Source organism: Chaetomium strumarium (assembly GCF_033439665.1).
Source record: "Chaetomium strumarium strain CBS 333.67 chromosome Unknown B0T15scaffold_7, whole genome shotgun sequence".
Classification (NCBI taxonomy): Eukaryota; Fungi; Ascomycota; class Sordariomycetes; order Sordariales; family Chaetomiaceae; genus Chaetomium; species Chaetomium strumarium.
Window position 1 is genome coordinate 2792224 of NW_026944435.1, and position 9414 is coordinate 2801637.

General features: G+C 48.8%; 1 non-coding gene across 1 annotated transcript; it reads left to right on the forward strand.

Moving 5' to 3' along the window:
• Positions 1 to 201: 201 nt before the first annotated feature.
• B0T15DRAFT_t202 lies at positions 202 to 278 on the forward strand. The gene has a single exon. It is a non-coding gene; the product is annotated as a tRNA-OTHER (tRNA).
• Positions 279 to 9414: the final 9136 nt, after the last annotated feature.

Here is a 9414-nt window from a genome sequence, read left to right on the forward strand (position 1 = left end):
TCCTTCTTTCTTGGCCATATAGGGTTCTGGCGGTAGAAGCCCTCCAGTTCCCTAAGATAGTAGGAGTTCGTAGCTGGTGGTGGTCGGGTCTTGGTCGCGCCTGCCGTATATATCGTATTGTAGCGTGGCTGCCTATAGCCGCTCTTTCCTACCTGGGGTTCTTAATCTGATTCTTGTTACCTGTTTCCTAACAAATGAAATGGCTTAGTAGTATAGCTTGGTTATCATACCCGAGTAATTGCTCTAGGAGACCATAGGTTCGAATCCTATCTATGCTACTGCTGGCTGTAGTATGGGATGACGTCGTGCAAGTCGTCACCTAGAACACGGTCAGCTTTTGCGTTTTTCCTCCTTCCTGGGCGGTCTAGGTTCCTTCGGTGGAACTCTCTTAGCTTCTCCACGCAGCTGAGGTATTCTGCCGGTTCCTATGAGTTGTCTTCTAGTCCGAAGTCGAGCTATTTGATCAAGTACTCTAGCCTTCCGTTGGCTATTTGTAAATCCAAGATCTCCTTAATGTCCTATTCTTCTTCTTTATCCTTGACTTCGATGTCTTTTATAACCTATATATTCTTAGGTGCTGGTCCGAGGAGCGAGATATAGAAGACGTTAGTATATAACTTTATTGTTGATAGTAACGAAAGTTGATAGTTGGATATTAAAATTCTTGCGTCGATTTTGAATAGTCTAATCTTCCTAAAGTCGAGTTTCTAGCTTGGCCGTTTTATTTTTAGATTCTGAGAAATAAGGTAGACTATATCTCCTCTCTCAAGGCAAGGTCCCTCGAGCCGATGTTTATCGTAGTACTCCTTCATCCTAAGCCTAACGAACTCGAGTTCTTCCTTTAGTATTATATATAGCGCATGTATTTTCTCTGCCTTGACTTTTACCCTAGATACTATGACGTCTGGTCCCTAGGTAGTTAAGCCGTAGTCCTTCGAGCTTTTTTGAAAAGAATGTAACTAGGTGTAACTTCCTATATTCGTCGTGCTAACCAAGTTGTCCTCCGATTATATAGTCCAATACATCTGTTTCAACCTTAAATAGCTTCCGTAGGTCTAGTAACTAGAGCACTAGATCGGCAATAATCACATTACGGATCCTTTGAAACGCTTGTTCGTACTCGGCTTCCTATTAGAACTCAATGTCTTTCTTCGTAAGTTCGTATAATAGTCGTATAAGGTCGCCGAAGTTCCTGATGAACATTCGATAGAAATTGGCAAATCCAATGAATCCTCGTACCTCTATTATTATTATTAGTCGTGGCCACTTCTTGATCGCTTTAATCTTCGCTGGTTCCATCCTGATTCTACCAGGTGAAATTTCGTATCCAAGAAACACTATTTTTATAATATAGAATTCGCTCTTGTCCTTATTAACTGATAATTTATGCTTATAGAGTATATCTAGCACTGCCCTTATATGCTTCTTATATTCCTTGAGTATTTTAGAGAAGATAAGGATATTATCTAGGTAATAGACTATAAATCGGTCGAGGAATGGGCGAATCGTATAATCAACGACCGCCTAGAAGGTTGCCGGTACGTTTGTTAATCCGAAGGGCATTATAAGGTATTTGTAATAGCCGTAGGGAGTATAAAACGCTATCTTCTATTCATCCCCTTCCTTAATGCGAATATAGGCATAACGTGATTTATAAGCGAGTCGTGAGTATAAGCGGGCCGTGGCTTTTCCACTACCCTACAACAACAACCGTCCAAAATACAACAACAACAGTATCAACCAACTACAATTATATCAGAAACAGCTGAATCAGACGATTCTGCAGCCTCTCGGCAGGTACGGGCATTATAGCCAGGCTTGCCACACACACCACAGCACCGAACCTTCGTACGACCCCCCCCGTACTACTACCTTCCGGCTGTGTATTTTCCACTACCTCCTCACCTATAGCCTTCTGGGCCAGTAAATCCTGTGTATCTTGCACAGCAAGTGATCCTCCAAGCTGCACGCGCGTTCTTTTAGCTCTGCGGCGCTTGCTTAGTGCCTCGTTGGCCTTGCGGAGCGAAGAGACCTCTGACCGAAGGAGAGCTACCTGGTATATGAGAGCCATTGTACCCTTGGCAAGTTGATCCACAGCCGCCAACATCGAAGTCGGAGAGCTGTTTTGATGGTTGGCAATGTGAGTCTTGATGAGCGTCGACTGCGATTCGGTTTCTCGGGGGTTGTATGGTGTCTGGAAGACCTAAGGTTGTGCTATAGTAGGCTGTGAGGCTGGGGGTGTTGGTGTACGAAGCTGCATATCCAGGGTAGAAGTACCCTCTCTGGATCGTACGGCACAAGGCCGGCCCCTGTAAAGCCACCCTATATATTGCTCTCTGTCATAGAGGCAAAAAAGGCTTTACGGAAGGTATAGAGGAACTCGAGCTTGCTGACATGGTTGATGTTCGCGCGTATCAAGTTCTCGATTTGGCGACCGTACGCCCGCTTTAGCGGCCCGAAACAGCCAACGTCGAGTGGCTGGTACTTATGGGAAGAGTGTGCAGGCATGCAGAGCGTCTTGATGTTGTTATCCCGGCAGTAGTTCTCGAATTCGGTCGAGTGATGGCTCTCGTGGCTATCGAGGATCAACATCCGGTATATACCCTTCGTACGGGATTTTATATGGTAGTCGAAGTGCTTGATCCAATCGAGGCCTACTTCATTGGTAGTCCAGCCGTTGTTGGTAGTCGCAATATACCAGGTAAGTGGAAGATTGGCCTCGGTATACCAGTTGCTGAGATGGTACTGCCCGGCTAAGATGATGAACGGAGGGACAGCCTAGCTAAGAGCATTGACTCCCTGGATTACCGTTGTCTATTCGCAATTGCTGGGCTGGGCTAGCTTTGCCCTATTATAGCCGTCAGAGGTTGTAACGACTATACCTACACAGATGATACCTATTATAAACCTAGTCTCGTCGAAGTTATAGATATCGTCGTCTAAGATCCCGAACTTGGCCTTGGTATTCTTAATAAGTGTAAACCACTCGCGAATAACCTTTAGGTCCTCGCATTTGGCCCTCTGGTAGTCGTACCGATGTACCTAATGCATCTTAAGCTCTGGCTTACGCCTGACGAAGTTGTGGGCCCAGAGCTTGCCGATAGGGGGTGCGTCGCGTATATGTAGCAGTTGGTTGGCCATACCTTCTATACTAGCAAGTCTAGGTGGAAATGTACGTGTAACTAGGTCAATGATATATTGAACAATAGCCTGCTCCTCGGATTCCGTAAGCTTCTTCGAATTGGCCGTATAGTCGCGTCGTACAGGCTTGCCAGCGCGTCGGTCCCTGAGAGTTGAAGCCGGTATGTTGTAGAGGCTAGCTACGGCTTTAAGCCGTAGCTATTTGTCGCTCCGAAGAGCTTCGAGGGCTAAGACTACCCTGGCTTCTTTTGAGGGGGAGGGCATATCGGGTTATAGAGAAAATTGATGTTAAGTGGAAATGTGATATGTCGCGTTTGGAAAGCCACGGCCCGCTTATACCCACGACTCGCTTATAAATCACGTTACGCTATTAGAAGGTCGAGGCGAGTAAAGTAACGGGCGCCTGCCAACTGGTCTCGAAGCCGCGAGATAAATAGCAAGGGGTACCGGTTTTTTACTATCTCTTCGTTCAGCTGTCGGTAGTCTATATATATCCGAAGCTTTCTATCCTTCTTTAGAACGAATAGGACTAGGTAGTCTGCCGGTGATATCGATAGTCTAATATACCCTATCTTAAGATTCTCCTCAAGATATCTCCTTAACTTAGCATCTTGTTTTTCGTTGGTATAGTATATCTTGAAGAATTTCAACTAGGCTCCTTCCTTGAGTTTGATTTTATAATCCCAAGGTCTATAGTCTAGTAGCCCCTTAAGATACTTCGCTTCGAATACCGGGTATCCTCGGTATTCGGCTAGGATCTTGCCTGTCTCTATGTTTTTCTCTGTACTTCAGTAGTATAAGAACTTGTCTCTGGCTATAATACTAGCTGCTTTTCTCTAGGTGACCTAATCTTAGAATTCGAATTCTCCGGTCTCGTTAATTGAGATAACAGCGATTTCGATATCGTCTGTATCTCTTTAAGCCGTACGAGGGTATCGTCGCAAGTAGTATTGTTTCTAGCCTAGTCTTGCCGATTCTCGCTGTTCGTTCTAGTAACTGCCGCCTCTTCCTAAGTCTATAGTGCGCTGCCTAGCACTGTCCGTCTCTTGCGGTAGATCTATAGGGGCCGCCTCCTGGGGCGATCTTCCCTACTATAATCCGTCGTCTACGCTTCCTATCTCGTTAGTTAGATATAGCCTCTATTCTTGAGGTTATAGGTAGCTACCTCCCTTCTAACTAATGTCTAGGTTATAATCTCGATGCTATAAGCATCTAAAGATTATATCCTTCCTAGGCCCTATTTTAACAATGTCAAATACTATCTTAATAGTTTTTCTTTCTATTATAATATTAAGTAGTTCCGTTTCTTGTCGGACCTATTAGGTGTCGAATAGTCCTTTTATAATATACTATTTCTTCTTGATCCTCTATAGGATCCTAAGTCGGTTAACAAGTGCTAGTGAGATAAGGTCGACCTAAGATCCTCTATCTGCCAATGCTAATATTTGGAATCTTTTCTAGTGTACTATAACCTAGATTCTATTATCGGGTTTGTCGCTGTAAATTGCAGCGGCTTCTTTTTTGCTCGCTAGGAGGTTATAGATCCTTCTTCTTGTGTGGTTCTTCCTGCACCTGCGGATCTATCGTCGTTATAATAGATTCAGTGGTTTCTGGGCCCCTTTGTCACGAATTAAGCCAACAGGACAGCTGCAGGTGGGACAACCCGACGGGTGGCGTAGGGCGTACCTGAACCAATTATTTAGGACCAATGAGAAGGAGCTCTAAGGTGCTCTAGAGAGCAGACGAGAGCTTCAGGAGCTAAGCCAATCAACGCGAGGAAATGGAAGCTCTCGATGGAGTTAACAGAGCACCGAGCTCTAGGGAGCTCTATAGAGCATATGAGAGCACCCAAAGATAGCCAGTATATAGTTACTCGTTCTGGAGGACTCTGGGAGTTCTCCAGTGAGCAATACAAGCAATAGCCTATACCTATTGTATAGACATTGCGACTAGCATTGTTGTGAACCTTTTAGCTTCACTAAGACCTACAGTCCGACCAGCAGTTACCTTCGACCGGCGAACCCTTTCAGAGGCGGGACTGCCTGTGGTTTCGTCACACCCTTAGAGGGCCCTAAGCCGTTTCCCAACTCCGTCCTAGCGTCTGGATAGGCGTCCCTATCCTCCTATGCCTCTTAATCACCGTCCTACGGTCTAAGTCTTAAGAGTTCATTGAACAATTGTCGAATTTCGTTGGCTCTTCTTTCTTCCTATCGCCGTTCGCGAGGTATCATCTATCTTCGTGTGTACGTCTTATGTTCGTGGTATTCCTAGAGCTTTGCTTGTATATAGTTTAAATAATCCTGGCCTTTGCATTGCTGTGCGCTATTAGGCCACCGCTAATAGTCTTCCAGCTAGGTTCTTCGCGGTATTGCCCTAATTCTATTATATGCGCTAGTCCTCTCGACCTTCTATAGGAACTAGTCGGCACCGGTTCCTATATCCTAAACCTATAGAACCGGACAAGGTTCTCTATTCCGGTCGGTAGGCCTATCGGGCCAAAAGTCGTTGTCGAATTTTAATCGAAAATAATATCGGCATTTATATATAATATACTAGAACCATAGGATATAGACATAGTTGTATCGCTAAGGTTAGAGTCGAAGTACGTCTTGTTCGTAGGGTTTATAGCGCGGGCTAAATCTAATCTAGATATACACCGCATTGCTATCCCTAACGCCGTTATACGGCTTCTTATTCCAAAAAGTATCCCAATCTTATAGTTCCTGCTCTTTAAGCCTTCGCTGGTTTTAGGCCTTCTAGTATTCAGCCTTGGGGTTCTTAATTCCACCGTTTTTCCTATCCTGGTCTTAGTCTTACGCTCGTCCGTCCTATAGGTTCGAGTGGTACTCTTCCTAGACCCTAACTAATTTGGCTTTAATAAACTCTAGTTAGCTTATAGCCTAAGCCTTTTCTTCTATAAGCCTTCGAATAACTATTCGAAGCTCGGCTTATTCCTCTTCGGCCTCCTAAAGGCGCTAGGCGAGAAAGATAGGGTTCGGACCAATGGGTTCGTCATCCGATTGTTATATCCTCTATTGACCTTCTTCGTTCTAAGTCAGCTGGAAGCCCTAGTCTTCTACGAGTTGTAATGCCATGGCAGTAGCAATATCGTAGCCTATAATAGATTCTTCGAACGTGATATAAGGGCTATTGCTCTCTAACCGAGAGGAGTCGTCGATACTTCCTTTAGCTATACCTCGGTCGATAGTGTGACGACTAGATGCAATTGAACAGGGTCAAGCCGGCTGTTGTTGTCATTCTATTTCGTGAATCTAAGGTTGAGGAAAGGAAAGAGAAGTTCTGAGTCGGTGGCTCAGAACATTACACGAAGATATTCCTGATTTGTGGGTCATGTGACCGGTGCTCCACAACAGCCGTCAATCAGGGAGGTCGTGGGTTCGACCCCCGCCTGGGGCGACACCCATACCGACCGTGACAACCCCCCCCTCCAAAGAAGACTCGTCCGCGAGTCTTGAATTTCAATGCCGTATGCGCCTTCAACGCGCATTCCACCGTTCCATACCATTCCCAGGCCTCCGCCGTGGCCATGGCCGTGGGTATTACACCAATTGGTGTAATTCCAGACCAGCCATGTTCTTTACACCAATTGGTGTAATTGCGAACCAGCACATGTTTCTGTATCAGACGCTACTTCTTCCTCGTTGATCGCCGCAGCGGCGCTCTTCTGTTCAACGGGACGTTGTCATCGTCATGTTCCTCTGCGAAGCGGTCCTCTGCGGCGGCTTCCACCCAGCGGGCGAGGCGGACCGGAGGCCCAGCCTTGTCAGGGTACTCGTCGTGGAAGCGCTTCAACACCATGGGAGCGTTTCGGAAGTTCTCGGCCAGATACCACTCCGGGTCAGGGTCCCAGCCTTTCCACTGCACTTGATACTGGAGCTTGCCGTGGTATGTTCGGCTAGCTAGGACCCTTTCGACTTCCCACTCTTCTTCGTTATTGACTTGTTCGCCCGGTGGGTTCTCGGCCGCTTGGCCTGGCAACGGGTTATTGGGATATCTCCTCAAACGGTCAGGCGTGAACACGGTCGAGCTTTTCCACGAATCTGGAACCTTAAGGCGGTATGCCTTGCCATTGTGAACCTTCTCGAGGATCTCGTAGTGTTGCTGTGTAACAGGGAACGAGAGCTTGTCGCTCGGGCGGCTCGTGGTCTCGGATGACTTTTTGAGAATGACGACGTGGTCGCCGACGTCGAAATCAGGTTCCCTTCTGTGACGGTTCGCCTGCTCTGTTTGCCGGGCTTGTGCCTTCGTCATTGTCTCTCTTGCGGTATCGACATAGCCCTGGATTCGCTGCGCAACGGCTTGGGCTTCTTCACGGTTCATCTTTTCGCGGGGTGTCATGTCGGAGAAGTCTTGTGTTCTGGCCTGCCAATCGAAAGGCATGCGCATCGGGCGGCCGAACAGGACCTCGTGTGGCTGCAGGCCTATGCTGTCTTGCGGTAGGCTCATCTGTACCGCGTCGAGCGCTGGAATGGCCCGGGACCAGTTGTCCTGGTAATTGTTGATAAAAGGTCTTAGCCGCTGATTAATCCACTGATTCAGGTTTTCGACTTGGCCCACGGTCTGGGAATGACCGGAAGTGGCCAGTTCCCACCTGATGCCTAGAATGCGGGACAATTCATCGGTGAAGTCGGCTCGAAACTGTGGCCCTTGGTCCGTGAGGACCTCCTCCGGTAGGCCATAGACCCGGTATGGTCCCTCGTAGTAGAGCTTTGCTGCGTCGCGCGCCGTGGCGGTCTTCGCGCACGGAATGGTCCATGAAGCCTTGCTCAGGCGGTCGATCATGACCAGTGCGTTGTCATAACCGTAGCGATCCTTCGGCTGCTCGTTGAAGTCCATCTCGATACATCGCCATGGCGCAGCCGGAACGGGCAGTGGTTGTAGGAGCCCAGGGGTCCTGTCTCGTGGATGTTTCGATGACCTGCATGGCATGCAGTTCTCAACATACTGGTCGATATCACTGCCCATTCGTGGCCACCAGTACCTCGCGACGATGAGCTTCCGAGTCTTGTTTCTTCCTGGGTGTGCCGTCGTGATACGGCCGTGGGCTTCCTCAACGACACGGGTGCGCAACTGCTCCGCTGCGGGTACGACCAACCTTCCCCTGTGGAGGAGAAGGCCGCTGTCTAGTACGGCGAAGTCCCCGTGTTCTCCTCCGTGCTCCCTGGCCCTGATGCGCCATTCTTCCAGTTCCGGGGCGGTGCGGTTCCATTTCAACAGGTCGTCAACCAGTTGTATACCTGAGCCGGGGGGAGGCGGGACGTCTTCGTCCAGGAGGGCCAATTCCTCGCCGAAACCTTCGTCGTGCTGCATAGCGGTTACCGGAGCAAACAACTGCATTGTGCGGTAGGCCTCCTTTTTGGCTTTCTGGGTGGCAGCGTCCTCAACCTTCCGTGAGAGGGCGTCCGCTGCAGCGTTGGCCTTGCCAGGGCGGTAGGTAATGTGGAAGTGGTACTGAGCTATCAGCTCCGCCCACCCAGCCTGGCGAATGTTCAGTAGTCGTTTTGTGCTGAAGTACTTCAGGGCCTCATGGTCGGTGATAATAAGGAACGGTTCCTCGGTCTGCAGGCCGATCAGTTCTGCCCTCCAGTGCTGTAATGCCCGAATCACGGCCAGAAGCTCCTTGTCATGGATGTGGTAATTCAGCTCCGCGCCGTGCATGGACTCCGAGTAGAAGGCGACAGGGTGCCATTCCCCATCCTTTTGTTGTTGTGATAATACGCCGGCCAGGACTCCGGCCGAGGCGTCGGTCTCGAGGCGCGTGGGTAGGCCATGCGAGAAGTGTGCTAGCAGGGGCGCGCTCGACAGTCGGTTCTTGAGGTCTTCGAAGGCTCGCTGGCACTCCGCGGTCCAGTTGAACGGGGCATCTTTGCGGGTTAGCGCTGTGAGAGGTCTGGCAATGCGGCCATACTCTCGGACGAATCGTCGATAGAAGTTGCAGAAGCCCAGGAAGGACTGGACCTTCTTGATGGTGGTTGGTACCGGCCACTGCCGTACAACGTCCACCTTTGCAGGGTCGACTTCCAAACCCTCAGTGCTGACGACGAAGCCTAAGAACTTGGTGCGTTGTACGTGGAACTCGCACTTCTTGATGTCAGCCTGCAAGCCGGCCTCCCGCAGCCTTGCCAGGACCTTTCTAACATGTTCCTCGTGCTCTTCGGGGTCTTCGGAGAAGATCAGGATGTCGTCCACGTAGGCGCTGCAAAAATCATCGAGGTAACCCATCAACGTGTTGTTGATGAACCGCTGGAATGT